The sequence below is a fragment of the Rosa chinensis genome, chromosome 6 (assembly GCF_002994745.2).
Source record: "Rosa chinensis cultivar Old Blush chromosome 6, RchiOBHm-V2, whole genome shotgun sequence".
NCBI lineage: Eukaryota > Viridiplantae > Streptophyta > Magnoliopsida > Rosales > Rosaceae > Rosa > Rosa chinensis.
In genome coordinates this window covers 20697095-20716970 of record NC_037093.1, presented here as the reverse complement: position 1 = coordinate 20716970, position 19876 = coordinate 20697095, and the positions used below count along the sequence as shown (strand labels likewise).

General features: G+C 39.0%; 1 non-coding gene and 1 pseudogene across 1 annotated transcript; both read right to left on the bottom strand.

Annotated features, from left to right (window-relative positions):
- Window positions 1-3027: 3027 nt before the first annotated feature.
- Window positions 3028-19371, bottom strand: LOC112173205 (annotated as a pseudogene).
- Window positions 8405-8511, bottom strand: LOC112174989. The gene has a single exon (XR_002926289.1). It is a non-coding gene; the product is annotated as a small nucleolar RNA R71 (small nucleolar RNA).
- Window positions 19372-19876: the final 505 nt, after the last annotated feature.

Sequence of the window (19876 nt, the reverse complement as noted above, 5' to 3'; positions counted from 1 at the left end):
CTCGTCTTGGATGATGGGGTTTGATGCCCAGCTCAGCGAAGACCCACTGAAGAATGGTAGTGATGCCAGATCTACTCGGCTAAGCAAAAGTCTGCGTAGGAACTAGGAAGAAGAGAAAGAGGCAGAGAAAAGTGGGAGAACGAGAGAGAAACAATAAAAAAAGAAAAGACAGTTTCATATAGGGCTGTCAAATTTGACAGATTGAAACTAAATTGTTATCCACCGTGGCAATGACACATGAATTGGAGGGTATTCTCATATGTCATTTATAGCTGTTAGGGGGCCACATGGATTTTGACCTCTCCATTGGAGATGGTCTAATAAGCCATTCTCTGATTTGTCATACAAAATATTGAGCATGATCTTATCAAATATAGCACGTCTATGCTACTCTATGAATCACATCTCTGGCAATACTACACATCCATCAATTACTTCATGTAATCATGAACCCTTTCTAGCTCCTTCTCCTTCTGGTACCACACAAGATCTTCCTGATTCTTGATTTTGCAAGGACGCTTCTGATCAATTTCAGCCCATACATTCTTCAGCTTGGTGAAAAACAGTGACACTGGTTGCCCATTCTGTTGCATTCCTGCAGCTTTACACATCAGTTCCTGAACCTGTATAAAATCAGACTCATTTGTATAGAGATCTCCCAACGTCTTCCATATTGCCTCAACAGTTTCACATTCCTCTACCATCTGTAGCACATCATCAGTCATGGCTCTAAATAAAATAGACATTACAAGCCCATCATCATCTTCCCACTTAGCATAGGCTTCTATGTCATCTTCACGAGGAACCTTGATTGTTCCTGTCACATGTCCCATCTTGTGTATCCCATGAAGATAAACGGACATAATCTTCTTCCATGTTCGGAAATTGGTACCAGTGAGTTTAGTACCTCCAAAAGAACCACCTTCTGAGCTCTTAACAGATACCTCAACTTTCTGAACCTCATTGGCCTTAGAACCCTGACCTTCACTGTCATCACCACCCATTGCAGTAATAAAATAGAAAAATACACAAATCCCAAAGTGCGCAGCGGAAATAAGAATAACAATAGTAACAACAATTTTTTTTTTTTTGAAACCTGGTTGACCGAGCTGGATGTGTGGACCGAGTCGGTTGACCGAGTTGGGATGAGCGAACTCACTGATGTAGGTGGGTTGACTCACTGAAGGAGGCGAGTTGGAGGCGAGTTGACTCACTGAAGGTCGAGATAGATGCGGGGAGAGATCGAGAGCAATTGATCTGAAGGTGAGGAATCGATCTGGAGGTGAGGATCGATCCGCAGATTGGGCTGGAATCGATCGACCTGGAAGTGGCGGAGAACGAACCGAAGAGGATCGGAGACGTCTGAATCGAGGAGGGCCGAACCGGCTGGATCGGTCTGAGTGCTGCCGTGAACTGGGCAGCGACGCCGGAATCGATCGACCTGGAAGTGATGCAGCGACGCCGGAGAGATGTGATGCAGCGACGCCGGATCTGGAAAAATCGACAGGTCTGGTTTGAACACGATCTGGAAACCAGCGGCTCTTCTCCTAGTGCAGACGATGGGCCCGAACTGGAGATGAGAGGGTGTCGCCGAAGTCAAAGAAGAAGACACTGGTCGTTCTTTGACGGACGCCTAGGGTGCAAACAAACGATGATGATAGTCTGAAATTTAAGATAAAGAGACAAAGTCCTCTCGGATCTTTGCTCTGATACCAAGTCAAATAAAACAAGGTAGAGAGAATAAATTTCTGATCGATTATTACACATATTCTGTGGTGTATATAAACAGATTACAATCGTACTACAACTATTGTGTACTACTGTACTACACAACCTATACAAGGTAAGTAATTACAACAATATATTCCCTTGTAGTCTATTCCTAATAGGGAACGATGACTCACACTAACACACATTGTATGTGTATGAATGGGTGGAAAAAGCAGGAACAGTTGTTGTTTGATTGCTGGTGAAATGAAGAAGGGCAGAAGAGGACAAGGCTCTGAGTAGGTGCACTGATCACAGTTTTTCATGTAAGATGAAGCGAAACTACCAAGAAAAGAAGAAAAGGTAAAGGTAGATACCGATCAGTCCAGCCACCCCGAGAGAGCATCTTATAATGCATGAGTGAAGATATTTTGCCAATGTAATTATTGGTTCGGTTTTTTTTTCGAAGAGAATATTGGTTTGGTTGATAGGTAGATGCAATTGCCAGTTTCTCACCGACTGCTCTTGATTTAGAAGCACATCCTGTAATGAACATGCATGAGTACATGACAACTAAGTGAGACTGGTTATTGAGAGTTTGGTAAAATGAGAGACGACATATACGTATATCAACTGGTGGAAGCAACTGCAATTAACTTCATGCATTGTTTCTTGGACTGAATTGGAAACTACACTAATTTCATCGATCATCAGAACCATTTGTTTTTTTCCTTTAAAAAGGATTATGGGTTGCAGAATAGGACTCATTCCATTCTTCTTTTTCAAGAACTAGTTAATAATGTCTCCAAAAACATGACACAAGTAGTCTTATCTTTTATTATTTCTATACCTAATTTTAGTTCCATGTGGATTTAAAATTACTTGCTCAGTTACTGATTCTAAAATTAAAAAACTAACTTTATTGTTGATTACTTATGCCACACTTTCAGAAAATTAAGTTCACTGCTGTCTATTGGTTATGTAGATCTAACTTCACGATTGTCAGTCTTTTGTTAATTTTGACATTAAATTTTGGAAGTTGTCCTCAACGAAAAGAAGAGAGAGAGAGAGAGAACCAGTTTCACATGTGGTTTTAATCGCTTCAGGAGTGAGTAGCACACTAATTTCATCATCCGAACTGATCAATTGAAAGTTGCACCTTCCCGTTAAATGCAAGCACGAAATTTGAAACCAACACGAATTTTGGAATAAACATGAAATATTTTATCTTGGATGAAAGAATAAATATGAAAATTTTATATGATCTTTACTTATTTATACACAAACTTAGAACAAAGGTCAATACGAGTAAATCCCAGCTAGATATTCATTTAGTCATATGTAGTTTTTCAACAACGAGAGAGCAGGCAACCGAAAGTTTGGGAAAGTGATGTAGCTAGATTTATCCAATAGTTGCTTGCAGCTCTGTTCTTATACATTTCCACCATTTGCCTCACTATAAAGTTTTTCAACTCGGTCCTGCAGATGATATAATTCAACATACATATTTAGGATTAACTTATCAAAGTTCCAACCTTTTTTTATCTAAGTAGAAAATCATACCTTGTAATATTTGAGTAATTGCGGTCTTTTCAGTTTGAAAGTTGGAGTCATGAGATCCCTCTCTATGTCAAAGGGGTTTGGTTCCAAATGAACTGCTTTTAACAACTCAAACCCTCGAAGCTGCAACATAAATGTCTTTTAAGTCAGATGAATAAACTTAAGCAACATAGCATGAATCAGGAAGGAGCACATACTTGTTGTTTCCAACCGTACTATTCAGCTCATCCAAAATGTATTTTCTTGCCTTCAGGTTTTGACACAATGATTTGTAGTCATCAGTCAAATGATGCTCAGCTGCCCAGTCCTCCAAGGCCTTTCTGTCAGGAACAACCACAGCAACAAGAAATTACTCGAAGCTGTTCCCATAAACCCAAATCTGCCGACAAGATGAAAGTTTAGATGTTAAGATGTCCGTCTGTAACTTCAGAAAACATGAAAGAAGGTGGAGGACACTAGCACAAAATCAAATGCAGCACAAAGACGAACACAAACTCATTTATTGATGAAATAAAGGTAAGTCCTGTCATTCATCATACAAGTAGAATACAAAGTTAGTGACATACCGATGTGATAAGGGGGCATTGCAATTTGCAAGTATTTGCTTTCAATGCTTTCCACAGCAACGTATTCACCGTGAGACAGTTTAAATATGTTCTTTTTCCTGTCTATAACTTTCATTGCTCCATTAGGCTGCCATTCCCCAATATCACCTCTGGATAGATAGCCCATACAATGTGCTGTAGTTTGACAGAAAAATTAGTTCATGTCTACGGATTGGTGATGGACTAAAAATTATAGCCATGTGTAGATCAACAAGCACCCCAGTGTCCTATATTGATCAGCTCAGTCACACCAAAATATTGTCCTTCAATTCTCAACAAATTTTTGTCCTAGCCCAAACTCTGATATAACTTTGGTTCCCATTGACTCATAGACAAAGGTCTTAACTCAATAAGTAGCTACAGATCTAAGATGTCATAATACTTCAGAACTCTTCACTCACCATCATCACTCAGTTTCCTCTTCTTGTGAATCTTGATTGAAATAAGTAGTCTGAGATTTTATCATAGTTCAGGACTAGTAATACATTATTACAGTACCAGTAAAAAGGCCTGTTGATCCTGGAAGGAGCCTAGAAGAGGGGGGGGGGGGGGGGAGATTTGAATAGGCTCACAGCCAATTTTTCGTTCAAAAAACTTTCTCAAGGATTGCAACAGGGTGATCAATCCTGAGAACTGATATTGAACAGAAGGTATTGTAAATTCAACAAACCAACTAAAGCAAAAAAGAACACATGTTTTGTTGACGCAGTAAAACCCTATCAAGGGAAAACATCTGCGTGGCCTTTACTCTTAAAAGACCAAAACCAAATCACTAATGAAACAGATTACAAGTTTACCACACTGGGATTGCACTGACGCGGCAATCCTTCTAGACTAACTCACTAGACTGTTGTAATCACTCCTTGCTAATTGTTTACACAAGTGAACAACTCAGAAATCTCAACTATGACACAAGCTATGAACGCAGCAAGTTCAACTTGGAGATTTCACCTTTGAAGCTTATAATTCCCAATTGAACTCATGGGATGCAAGAGATGAATATGCATGAATGGTTTTGTGTTTTTCAAATTGTTTTCAACATGGAACAAGATATTTTGAAAAACAAAAAACCAAAGAGATGAACTCTTGATAAACAAAGGGACTGAAACACAAAAGTATTTTCAATACCCGAAAAGGAACAGAGAACCAATATATATAGAGGAGGAAGAGGAAGGACAGTTCACTCAAAGAACCCTTAAACTCAATTGGAGTAGGTAAACCCATACCCACAATTTCATATTGCACATGTAAACCCATGCTCCTAATTTCAATTGGGAATACCAATTCAATAAGCCAAACACTCCAACTCCTTAATCAAAACTGACACAAGAAGGGAACCCATGAAAAACCCATGGTTTTGTGAAAGAGATGCCATGCATGAGCTTACCGGAGTGATAGGAGCATAAATGCGACGAATATAGTGTGAAATCCCTTACACTTTTCTTAGCTATTTCCTTTAAAAAGTCAGTTTTAACTTTGTTTTCTTTTTAGGTAGTTCGTGAAGTGATTCAAGAGAAATAAGAGCTGAAAGGGAGCAACGAAGCCATGAAACATGAAGTACTGATGCAGAGGACCAAGTTTGATCAACCATTTGGCCAGAAATTACAAGGAAAGTCCACGGAATTCATTGTGCAAAACAGTTGCTGGAAAGCAGAAAACTGCAGTTTCAGAATCAGCTTTCTGGGAACGGTTTTGAGGAGAAATTATTGCATCATTCCAGCTTCACATTTGACGAAAGGACCAGCGATCCTTGAAGACATGATGTTATACTTCAACTACAGCCAAAGAACAGGTCAAAATCATCAACGAGGCAGTAGGAAATCAAAGTCGAAGTATGCTTCCCGATAAGGCAGAAACTGTCAGCTTTTCACGAAGCTTTTTGAGAGATCTTTTCCGGCGATTTTCTTGGAGTTTTTCCAGAAGGTTATCGATCATTCTAGATGATATGATGTCATAGAACACGTGGGAGTCAAGAACCATCCAGAAACTTGTCAAGACGAAGTCGTTCCTTGTCCAAGAAGGAAGCTTCAGAGTAAGAAATCGAAACCTAGTCGAAACAGGACTGTTTGGCAGAAATCTTTTGTGGACGAATTTTGGGGGCATTTTTGGAAGGTTATTGCTGCTGCAAACATGAAGGAGAGTCCTAGAATGATTCCTCAAGATTTTGGGAAGATTACTAAGGCTTGAAAATCATTTAATTATGCACCAAGTAGAGTGATCCTCAAGCAATTAGGAGAGGCTTTCAAAGCAGAATTGGGAAAGGAAACTAGGGCTGTGTATTCTATATATATAGAGCAGTATAACACGTTGAGATACAACATCCTACAGCGCCTCTTAAGCTCCTAACCCTAGCACACAAAGTCTCAAAAATTCCCAAGTCTTCAAGAAGGAAAAACCGTGCACATCACCATCCATCTCCATCAAGCTCCTGCCGTGCCCCATCTTGAAGGATTGCCTGCATCTAAGGCTGCCTAAAAGTGAATTCGTGGCTCTCATACTCTGCTCTTTACGGTTTTTATCCTCTTGTAATCGAATACTCATGCTTTTAATTGTTGAATTTAAGACCATGTGTGGCTAGTTATTTTTGTTAGGGGCGAGGTTTGAAGCCCCAATTATGTAGAACATATGTTTGATTAAACTTAGTTTCTTGATCTATGGTGTGGGTTGGTTGTTTATCTCTGATTGATTGAAAACTTTTGCATGTGTATGTTTTATGGTCGCGAACATAGGATTTATGCATGTAATTGGAGCTAGGTTTAGAAAATAATTCACCTAATCGTTTTGTTTTCTAATCCACAAGTATGCAAGGCTTTGAACAAAAGTTGATGTTTTAAACAACTAGAAGAGCATGCTAGGTAGGCGTTCCACACTAGACTGCAACTCTATAATCAATCGTTTCCATGAGATCTTAATGCTTCAAATATGTTGACACTATATGTGTTGTTGATAGGATAGCGTTCTATACCTTGATTGCATGTTTGATAGGCTTAGCTATTGTGCGTTCACGTAGACTAAGTAATTAGGGAAACATTAATAAGGGACATGATCTGCTCCGACTTGTTTCTTGGTTGATTTCTGTTCACACCTTAGTAATTGAAACTAGGTTAACTTAACATTGTTCGAAAGTAATTGGTGGTGGATTTCCGAGTCTCTAACGTCTTCTCCATATTGTTTTTCAACTTAAAATTCGAAATTGCTTTCTTTGTTTTCCTTTAATTTTCGTAAAACTTAAAAACCCCCAAAACATTTATTTTTTTTCCTTTCTTCTTTTATTTCGTTGCTTCCTCTCTCCTTTTCCCTATTCTACGTTTGTTTTCCTTTCTTTTAGTTAGTTTCTTTGTTTTGTGTTCTTTGTTAGTTTAGCTTAGTTTATTTTTCTTTGTGATTAATTGGTTACCCTCAATCCTTGGCATCGAACGATCCTTGCTTACTCTATATTGCTAACGACTACATCTTGCAGGGTTAAGTTGAGCGCTTGTTTTTAGCGTATCAATTTTTGGCGCCGCGTCGCCGGGGATTGAAAAATACTTATTTTTCACAATTTTAATTTTAGTTTAATTCAAGTTTCGGTTAGAAGTTGTAAATCATACTTGAATAGTTTTGGAATTCTTGTTTTTAACGTTGACTCTATCTCTACGTCCTCTAGGCGCATCTTATTACAACACGATGTCTAGGATTGGTCTGGATACGAGAAGTGTTTTCAAGTGAGCTTTGTCTCCACCAAAATCGTTCCTTACCTACCTGGTCGTGTTGGAAAGGAGTTACCGAACGACGTAGAGAGAAAGTTTTTGTTAACGATTAGAATTCTATTTCTTTCTAACTTGATTTACGAGTTCTAGTTGAAATAAAATTTGTTTTGTGTTAGTTTTTCATAATTTCGTCCCTTACATTTATTTCCCCTTGTTTTTTCGTTTTTTTTTTTTCTTAGGGTTCTAACGCCATTCTTGTTTGTTCCTCAGGCACTTCAACTCGTTTATGCATACAAGGAAAAATCCAAAAGGCGAGCTTGTTCCTTTTGATCCTGAACTTCTGAAAACAATTCGAAGCAAAAACAAGTTGAAGGAAGCAAGCTCGTCTTCACCAAAAGAAGAAGAAGAAGTGTACGACATCTCATCACTCTTTCAAGAGCAAGTTTCAACGCCAACACCTCCACCAATGGCTCTCACCATTAGGCAACTTTCAACTTCTGTGATTCACCAGGTGGTGTCCCCACTTGTATAACCTACCCTGATGCAGTTGAAGGAGCAACAGCTGACTTTGAGTTGAAGTCTGGGCTACTTCATCGTCTTCCTACATTCCATGGACACTCTATGGAAGATCCCAATCAGCATTTAATGGAGTTTCAGTTCATTTGCACAAGCATGAAGCCACAAGGAGCTGATGAGCAAATCTTGAAGTTGAAAGCCTTCCCATTTTCGTTGGCTGACAAGGCAAAGCAATGGCTTTATGAGTTGCCAAGTGGACGCATCACATCTTGGGCAGACATGATGAAAGCATTTTTGGAAAAATATTTCCCTACATCTCGGATCATCATGCTTAGGAAGAAGATAAGTGGAATTCAACAAGGGCAAGATGAGTCCTATGCAGAGTATTATGAAAGGTTCAAAACTCTCATCACTCAATGCCCTCAACATGGCATGAAGAATGAGACCTTGCTCACTTGCTTCTATGATGGTCTCACCAACTTGGAAAGAGATATGCTCGATGCAGCTTCAGGAGGATCATTTGTTGACAAGGAACCTGCAGCTGGAATGATCTTAATTGAGAATAGGGCCCTGAATCAACAACAATATGGCGGTTCCAAGTCCACCCATACACGTGAAAAAGTTAATGAGGTAAGTACATTGGTTCAATTGGAAGATAAAATTAACAGGCTTACTTCTATTGTTTCTCAGGGAATGAAGGGACAAGTTATGGTATGTGGAGTGTGCTCAATGCAAGGGCATATGTCTGATCAATGCCCTCAACTCATGGAAGGAGGAAACTTTGAAGGTGTCAACGCCCTAGGGTTCCAACAGGGTACCAACGTCCAAGGAATGACCCATATTCTAACACCTACAACCCTGGATGGAGGGATCACCCCAATTTTCGTTGGAAGGACAATGAAAACGCCCCAACCAGCTTCTCAAGCCTTCAATCAACGTCCTCCAGGCTTCTTCCCAAAGCCACAGGCTCCTCTAAACTCTAATCCTTCGAATTCTTCATCTTCTTCTTCTAATAACTATGATGAGATTATAAAAACTTTAACTGTTTCTACTCAGACTTTGTTGCAGAACCAAAATCAAATGCAAAATCAAACCAACAATTTGATGCAAGGTCAGAATCTCATGCAAAAGAGGATGGACGCAATGGAGAAACAGCTTGGTCACGTGGTTGATTTTATGACAAAAGGCCCTGAAGGTGGTAAGCTGCCAAGTAATACTATTCCAAATCCAAAGGGGGGCTTTGAATCTGCCAATGCCATCACCACTAGAAGTGGAAGGATCATCAATGACGTCCCCAAGGCACAAATGCACACCACCGTGCACATTGATGAAGAACAGGAAACACCAATTTCGAAGAGGAAGGAAAACAATGGCCCAGCGACTTCCAGGATTGAAACTGACTTAGCAATCCCAGACCCTGCTACGTCCAGGATTGAAGGCTCATTGCAATCCCCAACAAAACCAGAAACCAAAGGTAAAGTGTCTAACTCTTCAATTCCGGTTAATACTAATGCTTTCCTTTCTCCTATGCCTTTTCCTCGCAGATTTGCTAAGTCCAAACAAGAAGAAAGCGACATGGCTGTTTTGGATACCTTTAAAAAGGTGCAAGTCAACATTCCCCTTCTTGAAGCTATAAAGCAAGTGCCAAATATGCAAAATTTTTGAAGGAACTTTGTACAACAAGAAGGAGAATTCGAGAAAAGGAGGTTGTGAAGGTGAATGAGAATGTCTCAGCGGTTATCCAAAGGAACTTCCCCCAAAATGCAAAGATCCTGGAAGCTTCACCATTCCTTGCGTTATTGGTAACACTAGATTTGAGAATGCCATGTTAGATCTAGGTGCATCTATAAATGTTATGCCTTATTCTGTTTATGCATCTTTAGGTCTAGGTACACTTAAAACTGATAACGTAATTATTCAATTGGCGGATAGATCTAAGGCCTTTCCGAAAGGATTGTTGGAAGATGTGCTTGTGCAGGTTAATCACTTGATCTTTCCCGCGGATTTTTATATCTTGGACATGGAGGAATCCACCATAAACCCAACGCCACTTTTGTTGGGTAGACCTTTCATGCGGACTGCTAGGACAAAAATTGACGTCTATGCTGGCTCTCTAACCATGGAATTTGATGGAGATGTGATAGGATTCAACATCTTTGAGGCTATGAGGTATCCAATTGAATTTGATTCATGTTTTTCTATTGACATACTTGATACTCTTGCACAGAAGGTTTTGGAAGCAATAAGAGAAGATACGTTGATCACAACCATTGAGCAAGGCGTTGGTTACACCCATGATGGCGTCATAATTCCCATGAAGAAACTTCAGGAAACGTTGGACCTCAAATATTTGAGGACGTTTCTTCCGTTGAAACTCATCTACGTTATGAAGGTAAACCTCCTTCCCCTTTGTCAATTCAGTTATCTACTAATAAACCTCTTCCTTCAGTGATTCAGGCCCCTACACTTGAACTCAAACCATTACCGGATCATTTGAAGTATGTTTATTTGGGAGATGACAAAACATTGCCTGTCATAGTCTCATCCAAGTTGACGCCATCTCAAGAAGAAGAACTTGTTAAAGTGCTAAAGAAACACAAGACTGCAATTGGATGGACATTAGCTGACATCAAGGGAATAAGCCCACCACTTGTGTGCATCGAATTCTTCTTGAGGAGGGTGCCAAACCAACTAGAGAGGCTCAACGTCGTCTTAACCCTCCAATGATGGAAGTTGTGAAAAAGGAAGTCATCAAATTGCTCGATTGTGGCGTCATATACCCTATTTCAGACAGTAAATGGGTCTCACCAGTCCAAGTTGTGCCAAAGAAATCCGGAATTACGGTCGTGAAGAATGAAGAGAATGAACTTGTGCCCCAAAGAACCGTGACTGGCCATAGAGTCTGCATCGATTATAGGAAGCTTAACGCCACCACCAGGAAAGACCACTTCCCTTTACCCTTCATCGATCAAATGCTTGAAAGGTTAGCTGGTCATTCTTTTTATTGTTTCCTTGATGGTTATTCTGGTTATAATCAAATATGCATAGCTCAAGAGGATCAAGAGAAAACAACTTTCACTTGTCCTTTTGGCACTTTGCTTACCGTCGAATGCCATTTGGACTTTGCAATGCCCCAGGTACGTTTCAAAGATGCATGCTCAGTATTTTTTCTGATTATATTGAGAAAATAATTGAAGTTTTCATGGATGATTTTAGTGTTTTTGGTGATAGCTTCGAAAATTGCTTAGGAAACCTAGAATTAATCTTGAAACGTTGCATTGAAACTAACCTTGTTTTAAATTGGGAAAAATGTCACTTCATGGTTGCTCAAGGTATTGTTCTAGGGCATATTGTTTCTTCTAGGGAATAGAAGTAGATAAGCTAAAGTTGATCTTGTTCGCTACTTACCCTCCCCCACTTCTGTGAGAGAGGTTCGTTCTTTTCTTGGACATGCAGGATTTTACAGACGCTTTATCAAGGACTTCTCCAAAATTGCAAGACCCCTATGTCGACTTTTGCAAAAGGAGGTGACGTTTGAATGGAATGCGGACTGCCAAGTTGCGTTTGAACAATTAAAGGAGCTTTTGACCTCTGCTCCTATCATGCTTCCTCCGGATTGGTCCTTACCATTTGAGCTCATGTGTGATGCTTCTGATTATGCAGTAGGCGCAGTGCTTGGCCAAAGAAAAGAGAAAAAGCCTTATGCCATCTACTACGCCTCTCGGACTTTGAATGATGCTCAATTGAATTATTCGACTACAGAAAAAGAATTATTAGCTGTTGTTTTTGCTTTGGATAAATTTAGATCTTATTTACTTCAAACTAAAGTTGTTATTTATATTGATCATGCAGCTTTGAAGTATTACTCTCAAAGAAGGAAGCGAAACCGAGGCTAATTCGATGGATTCTTCTTCTACAAGAATTTGATGTCGAAATTAAGGACAAAAAGGGGAGTGAAAATGTTGTTGCAGATCATTTGAGCCGCCTTGTACATGGTGAGGACGCCATACCTCTTATGGAAACTTTTCCGGATGAACAACTCTTCGGAATTGAGGTAAGTGAACCTTGGTATGCAGACATAGTCAATTTCTTAGTCACTAAAAAAATTCCAAACACGCTGTCAAGCTCTATGCATGCAAAACTTAAAAAGAATGCTAGGCAATATGTTTGGGATGATCCTTATCTTTGGAATTTTGTGCGGATGGTATAATTCGACGTTGCGTGCCTGAAAGGGAGTTTACTCATATCTTGACATTTTGCCATTCTGAAAATTGTGGGGGTCATTTTGGTTCTAAGAAAACTGCTCTTAAGGTGTTGGAATCTGGTTTTTATTGCCTAGTTTATTTAAGGATGCTTATGCTTTTTGTATGACATGTGATAGATGCCAAAGAACCGGAAACATAGGACCTAAAAATCAAATGCCTTTAACTAATGTTTTGGTTGTTGAAATTTTTGATGTTTGGGGTATCGATTTTATGGGACCTTTTCCTTCATCTCAAGGTTTTCTTTATATTCTTCTCGCTGTGGATTATGTCTCAAAATGGGTGGAAGCACAAGCCACCCGGACTAATGATTCCAAAGTTGTTGCAGATTTTCTTCGATCTAATATTTTCTCTAGGTTTGGAATGCCTCGAGCAATCATAAGTGATGGAGGATCGCACTTCTGCAATAGATCAATTGAAGCCTTGCTTAGAAAGTATAATGTGACGCACAAGGTGTCAACGCCATATCATCCACAAACTAGTGGACAAGCAGAAGTGTCAAATCGTGAAATCAAGAAGATTTTGGAGAAAACAGTTAGCCCAGTCGCAAGGATTGGAGTCAAAGGCTAGATGATGCCTTGTGGGCGTACCGGACAGCGTATAAGACGCCAATAGGAATGAGTCCCTTTAGGTTGGTGTATGGAAAAGCTTGCCATCTACCCGTGGAATTGGAACATCGAGCTTGGTGGGCTGTGAAGAGCTTTAATATGGATTTAGATGACGCTGGGATTCATAGAAGCTTCAAGTGAATGAGTTGGAAGAACTACGTAATGATGCGTACGAGAGTTCCCGGATTTATAAAGAGAAAACTAAGGCCTTTCATGACAAGATGATTCGTGGGAAAACATTCATAGCAGGCCAAAAAGTTTTATTGTTTCACTCTCGTCTCAAACTCTTTCCCGGTAAGCTTCGCTCACGATGGGTTGGTCCTTTTGTTGTTACTTACGTTTTTCCCCACGGAGCTGTGCAAATTCGAAGTGAGCAAACAGGCCATGAGTTCAAGGTGAATGGCCATCGATTGAAGCCATACTACGCAGCCTTTAAGGAGAGCAACGTAGAGGAAGAAGACCTTCATGACACACCTCCTCTCATAGATTAAAAGCATTCACTACGTCTGGCTGAAGACTTTAAACCAAGCGCTTCTTGGGAGGCAACCCAAGGGATGTTTTCTTTGCTTTCTTTGTTTTCTATTTAGTTCCTTTTTATGTTTTTCGTTTGTGTGCAGGTCATAGAGTTGTAGAGAGGTGTGAAAAGTGTTCCTTCTGTAAAACAGAGTACTGACCGTACAGTCCGTCTACTTTAGACAACTACCGTTTTTAGCTCAGAAGGGACCAGAAGACGTGCCATATATGAATCGAAAGATATTTGAGTCTAGTTTCTGTAAGTTTTTACAGAACTGGATTCGGAGTTTATATGTGTTCCCAGTTCCAGTTTGAATGCAGCAAGGTCAGCCCAGGAAAACAGAAAACTGCGCAGTTGTGTCACAGAAAAAGAAAAACTGGGCATATTTCCGTGGATGAAATGAGGAGTTCTTTACATGGACTCAAAGCTCTATATGTATACTACCTTCAGACCAAAAATCTCGTCCATTGACCCAGTGATGCTCCCGGAATAAAGGTTTGAGTGGGTAAAGGTCACTTTGCCCGGATTTCTGTTCCAATTTCTGTTTTTTCTCTAACTTTATAGGGCTATAACTTTCAAACCGCTTGGAGTTAGGAAGTGTTCCACATATGCACAGAAAGCTCGCAATGTCCACTTTCACCCCCAAGTGGTATAATCGTCATCTGAAGCTGCATAAAAACATTATGGAACCTGGAACATGGGCTGCCGGCACAAACTTCTGGTTTCCAAAGATGCAACAAGACTTCGCACGGAGCTTACGTTAGGAAGTCAAGACCTTATGGTCTTGAGGTTGGGGTCTTTTGTTGTCATCTCCAAAGGTCGTGAGCATTGGGAGGTCTACAAGGGGGAGCTTTTCTATCAACCTTCTCACCTTTCTTCTTTTTGATTTCCCTTCTTTACACTTCTATTATGCATTGTTTGATTTAGTTTTCCATACATTGAGGGCAATGTATGATTCAAGTGTGGGGGAAGGGAATTTGAGTCTTACTTGAAAAAAAAAAAAAAAAAAAAAAAATTTCGTTAGTTATGTTCTTTCTTTTAGCATTTTTAGTTCTTGTTTTTGTTTTGTTTTTCGAGTCTTAGGTTGCTTTCAACTGTCTAGGATGAACTTAATCTCTGAAATTATGGATAAAAGAGGATCACAATATTGAGATGATGTTAAAATAATTCTTTGGTTAATTATGATATATACAAAGCATATGAATGTGTAGTAGATGTGGTTTTTGTTGACCTTGGTACAGAATTATGAGCATGTTGATGATGAGTGTGATTCATAATAACCCTTGTGAGAACTTGAGCCTATTTTCCATTCTTTGTGAGTGTTTATTGAAAAATTATACTCTTATTTTTTTGGCGATGCTTAGTGATCTCATTATCTTTCTCTTTGATTGACTGCTTGCCACAGATTAAGTTTGACGGACTCTAGAGATTACTAGAACTTGCTCTTGTACTAGTTGAAACTTTTATCAATACATGTCCCTGATTCTGGAAAGGATAAAGGCACCTAGGAAATTCCACCATAGCCAAAAATAGCCTGTGTCCATATTTGTGCCCGTCGTGGGACTCCTCTAGTTAACCCCTTTGAGCCTACATTTAAACCTTTTTCTTTCATCACCCTCAAAATCCTAACCTTTGAACCTTAGTATAGTTATATCCCTACCCTTGTTCTAAGGATTTAGTGGAGCTAATTCATGAGACAGAAGATTTTGAAGGCACTACAAAGAGATGATGAGAAAGAATAAGTGTGGGGGAAAGACTTGTCCATGAGAAAGAAGAAGAAAAATATATGTATGCCGAAAAAAAAAAAAAAAAAAGTATGTATGGCAACGAAGAAAAAAGAAAAGAAAAAAGAGTGCAAGTATTTATGGATTTTAGTCCCCCCATTGTGGATAAGGAGTTTGTTTTGAAGTGAAGGCCTAAGTTCGATGAATTTGGTCTTTGTCCTATTTCACAAGTGTTTGAAGGAATGTTAGAATGAAGCAAGGGTCCAACACAATGACATCCGGCTCTTAATAAAGACACACAAGAAGTTCAACGTTGCAAGATGCCTTGGTGACTAAAGAAGACGTCTCAATGCTTCAATGAAAGCTCCGCTAGTTTTTAGAACACTTTGTGTTTTTCCTTACCCTTTCGTTTCTTTAAACCCCTAAACCTTGGCCCCATTACAACCTTGAAGTAAGACCTCTTTGATCCTTAAGATGGGCAGCCTTTGATCTGTGGAGATTGGTTACAAGAGTTGAGCATATGGTTCGGTCCGTCCGGCAAGTAGTTGGTATCCTTCATGAGATCGTAAAAGAAAAAAAAATCATATATTTCGACATAGCTTTCTTCTTTTATATGTGAGCTTTTTGTTTGTCGAAAATATTATCATCTCTCACATATATTTGAGTGAAAAAGCTTTTAAGCATTAGCCTTGATCTGAGAGAAGAAAGAGTGGTGAATCCTGTGAGGTTTGAATCATACTTGTTGGATACATGCTAAGCTCCACCCATCACCATTGTCACATCCGTGTCTTACATGCTTATATGTGGAATATATGTTTTAATTAACTCTTGAATTACTTATGATTGATTCTTGGTTGCATGCTAATCTTGATGCTATGAAAGTAAGAGATTACTGAGACAACAATGTTGAAGGCATAGTTTGTTTTGTGTTTTGAGTCCTTGTTTTATTTTCTTTGTTTTGATTTTGCTAAGGGACTAGCAAAAGCTAAGTGTGGGGGAATTTGATAGGAGCATAAATGCGACGAATATAGTGTGAAATCCCTTACACTTTTCTTAGCTATTTCCTTTAAAAAGTCAGTTTTAACTTTGTTTTCTTTTTAGGTAGTTCGTGAAGTGATTCAAGAGAAATAAGAGCTGAAAGGGAGCAACGAAGCCATGAAACATGAAGTACTGATGCAGAGGACCAAGTTTGATCAACCATTTGGCCAGAAATTACAAGGAAAGTCCACGGAATTCATTGTGCAAAACAGTTGCTGCAAAGCAGAAAACTGCAGTTTCAGAATCAGCTTTCTGGGAACGGTTTTGAGGAGAAATTATTGCATCATTCCAGCTTCACATTTGAAGAAAGGACCAGCGATCCTTGAAGACATGATGTTATACTTCAACTACAGCCAAAGAACAGGTCAAAATCATCAACGAGGCAGTAGGAAATCAAAGTCGAAGTATGCTTCCCGATAAGGCAGAAACTGTCAGCTTTTCACGAAGCTTTTTGAGAGATCTTTTCCGGCGATTTTCTTGGAGTTTTTCCAGAAGGTTATCGATCATTCTAGATGATATGATGTCATAGAACACGTGGGAGTCAAGAACCATCCAGAAACTTGTCAAGACGAAGTCGTTCCTTGTCCAAGAAGGAAGCTTCAGAGTAAGAAATCGAAACCTAGTCGAAACAGGACTGTTTGGCAGAAATCTTTTGTGGACGAATTTTGGGGGCATTTTTGGAAGGTTATTGCTGCTGCAAACATGAAGGAGAGTCCTAGAATGATTCCTCAAGATTTTGGGAAGATTACTAAGGCTTGAAAATCATTTAATTATGCACCAAGTAGAGTGATCCTCAAGCAATTAGGAGAGGCTTTCAAAGCAGAATTGGGAAAGGAAACTAGGGCTGTGTATTCTATATATATAGAGCAGTATAACACGTTGAGAACACCATCCTACAGCGCCTCTTGCTCCTAACCCTAGCACACAAAGTCTCAAAAATTCCCAAGTCTTCAAGAAGGAAAACCGTGCACATCACCATCCATCTCCATCAAGCTCCTGCCGTGCCCCATCTTGAAGGATTGCCTGCATCTAAGGCTGCCTAAAAGTGAATTCGTGGCTCTCATACTCTGCTCTTTACGGTTTTTATCCTCTTGTAATCGAATACTCATGCTTTTAATTGTTGAATTTAAGACCATGTGTGGCTAGTTATTTTTGTTAGGGGCGAGGTTTGAAGCCCCAATTATGTAGAACATATGTTTGATTAAACTTAGTTTCTTGATCTATGGTGTGGGTTGGTTGTTTATCTCTGATTGATTGAAAACTTTTGCATGTGTATGTTTTATGGTCGCGAACATAGGATTTATGCATGTAATTGGAGCTAGGTTTAGAAAATAATTCACCTAATCGTTTTGTTTTCTAATCCACAAGTATGCAAGGCTTTGAACAAAAGTTGATGTTTTAAACAACTAGAAGAGCATGCTAGGTAGGCGTTCCACACTAGACTGCAACTCTATAATCAATCGTTTCCATGAGATCTTAATGCTTCAAATATGTTGACACTATATGTGTTGTTGATAGGATAGCGTTCTATACCTTGATTGCATGTTTGATAGGCTTAGCTATTGTGCGTTCACGTAGACTAAGTAATTAGGGAAACATTAATAAGGGACATGATCTGCTCCGACTTGTTTCTTGGTTGATTTCTGTTCACACCTTAGTAATTGAAACTAGGTTAACTTAACATTGTTCGAAAGTAATTGGTGGTGGATTTCCGAGTCTCTAACGTCTTCTCCATATTGTTTTTCAACTTAAAATTCGAAATTGCTTTCTTTGTTTTCCTTTAATTTTCGTAAAACTTAAAAACCCCCAAAACATTTATTTTTTTCCTTTCTTCTTTTATTTCGTTGCTTCCTCTCTCCTTTTCCCTATTCTACGTTTGTTTTCCTTTCTTTTAGTTAGTTTCTTTGTTTTGTGTTCTTTGTTAGTTTAGCTTAGTTTATTTTTCTTTGTGATTAATTGGTTACCCTCAATCCTTGGCATCGAACGATCCTTGCTTACTCTATATTGCTAACGACTACATCTTGCAGGGTTAAGTTGAGCGCTTGTTTTTAGCGTATCACGGAGCCATGATGAAGATCTTCTTTTGATCTTCAAGATTTAAGCTTGATCTTGGACAAGACAGTAATATGAGATGGGATGGGGAAGCACGACAGCACAATAGCAAAGCAGCAAACTGATGAGGTAGCAAGTTCCAATTGAACTAGTCTTCAAACTTTGCCTTTGGCTTTCGACAGCAAGGTAGCCACACACAAGAGAAGAGGAAGTAATAAAGTTGCAATTTCTCTATGAAGCTAAAGTGGGGAAGCTGCCAGCAAACTGATCTTCAAGTCTTCACGTGCGTATTTGACAGCAAGATAAGAAGAAGCAAGTTGCAATCATGCTAAGATGGGGAAGCTGACAGCAAGGCAACCACAACAACCGTAATTAAACAATTATGGGCTTGGGCTGCAACCATGGGCTTCTTAATGAGTAGAGTTTTGTGAAGAAGGAATGCCAACACTATACTAACAAGGTCCAATAAGGACCTAGCTATGAGACCAATACCATCTACATCTCTGCTATGGCCAAAGATATAAGCATATGTTCTATTTTAACCCATAGCAATAAAGCAAAACCTCTACTCATAGTTTCCAACACCTGCTTATCTGAAGGGAAAGTTTTTGGTTTTCTGAGGTAAAGTTGGATGAGGCTGGTTGCCTCAGAAACACACTTGACCAAAAGGACATATCAATATATCCAAAGCCACCAATCCATTTTGAGTAGATTGTGATGGATAATCTGAGATGCAGGCAAGTAATTTGGTAAACAAATTTGACAATTGGGGCACAAACAGTCTCAGTTTTATATGTTTATTGTAGTACCAGTTCTTCTTAAAAAGAGAAAGCAATACATTGTTTGAATGTAAAACCAGTTATTTTGAAAAATGGAATGATGGAGGACAGAATTACTGACCTTTTTAAAGTCAAGCTTGTGCTTCGTCTTTTGGAAGACACTACTTCAGATATCCCAACTTCTTGTTATTTAAACCTTTCAGTAGTCATAAGACTACTGCCAATGAAAATGCAAATGCAAAATTTCAACTGATGAGCTGGCTAAGTTATATGCATATTGGAACAGGGTATGGTTCCACTGGTGGAAACTCTACTCAATACCTGCAGGAACAAATTTAGGCATGAATAACAATAAACAAGGGCAAATATTTCTCAGAATTATATAATGTAGTGGTAACTCAACAAGAAACTGATCAAATGAAAGAAGAAAATAATTGCAATTACATAAAACTAATTGGAAACTGCATGTGAAAAAACTTGATTTCACTTTTCTTAAATCATGCCCTCGATCAAGTAAATATCATTCCATATCAGACACCAAGAATATATGTTTGGTGATCGATCGACACAATCATAATCTGAACTTTTTACTTTTGAATGAGAAAATAATTTTAGATAACAATGCTATAAACTCAGAAAATAGAAATACCTTGAAATAATTTAGTGAGATATGACTAGTACACTAGATCAAACTTCGAAAACAAATTTAGTATCACTTTCCATCCAGGCCTTAGTTGAGGCCTTATTTTATAACAATTTCATCTTTTGTTTTTGTTGTAACTTTCTTTCTTTCATCGTCCTTGACAATGTGTGTTAAGAATA